The sequence below is a fragment of the Montipora capricornis genome, chromosome 2 (genome assembly GCF_036669925.1).
Source record: "Montipora capricornis isolate CH-2021 chromosome 2, ASM3666992v2, whole genome shotgun sequence".
Classification (NCBI taxonomy): Eukaryota; Metazoa; Cnidaria; class Anthozoa; order Scleractinia; family Acroporidae; genus Montipora; species Montipora capricornis.
The window spans coordinates 32,552,810-32,553,785 of NC_090884.1; the positions used below are offsets into that span (position 1 = coordinate 32,552,810).

At 38.0% G+C, this 976-nt stretch overlaps 1 long non-coding RNA gene across 2 annotated transcripts in view; it reads right to left on the reverse strand.

The window, feature by feature from the left end:
- Nucleotides 1-918: 918 nt before the first annotated feature.
- LOC138018990 (uncharacterized) overlaps nucleotides 919-976 on the reverse strand; it is a 14,566-nt gene continuing 14,508 nt past the window's right edge. For both annotated transcript variants that reach the window (XR_011126093.1, XR_011126092.1), the window contains exon 3: nucleotides 919-976. This exon is cut by the window's right edge and continues 574 nt beyond it. This is a non-coding gene — a long non-coding RNA (uncharacterized lncRNA).

Below are 976 nucleotides of genomic sequence, written 5' to 3' on the forward strand. Positions count from 1 at the left end.
CTTGGACAGATGGCCAAATTTTAGACTTGCCGCAGTTCTCTGCGCAGTTCCTGAATGGCCTATATCTGTAGGACTGGGGACTAGGTTTTAAGCATCCCGAGAGGGTAGTCATGTCAAAAATATTGCAGGGACACATCAAATAACCAGGCAAATACTACAAGTGGCGTAGTTGAGCATGCCAAAATAGAGGGATGTCTGCTGGCATAACTGTCACTTCAGATTGAAATCCTCCCGAAAAGAACTTTGATTGTGTTCGGGTGATCAAAAGCAATGTGTGCAAGCTCCTTAATCCATCGGTTCATCATGGGGCATTATTTATTACCAATTGAGTTTTCCCCTGAGTGGACAAAGCTTGTGTGTCTCTTCTCGACAGACTGCCAGTGTAGACCAGTACTTAAAAAAAAAAAAATTGCGCTTAGTTTTATCAAGAGTACATCACCCAAGTGTAAGATTTCCCCAAATTGGCCTAGTACCCATCCGCGTCACAAACGTTTCTACTTTTAAACCATGTTTTGCTGGAAAATGAACAAGGGACTGAATCGGCTGACTTAATGTTGCACCCAATTCAAGTCCTTTGGAATAAAACATTTTGTTCCAGGTATTTCCATGTCATTAAAATGTGAATGCCACATTGTAATGTAGATGAAATACGCAGAAAATCTCAACCCCAAAGGATATGAATTGGGTACAACTTTGGTCTATTTTTTATTTTTCCAGCGAAACTTGGTTAAAGGTAGACACTTTTCTGACGCTGATGGGGACAAACCTGACACCAGATTCTTACTCATGGAATTTTGATTTTATGGGTTGCCATTCAAGTTCTGATGTCAAATATTAAGAGGATAATATCTGAGGGGCCTTTTTTATTAAGATATCAAGAATCAATGCTGGAAAATATAAAGGTTAAAAAATGTAAATAATCAATATATTTTCGATATCTTCAGTACAGTATATTAATTAATTTAGCTTTATATTG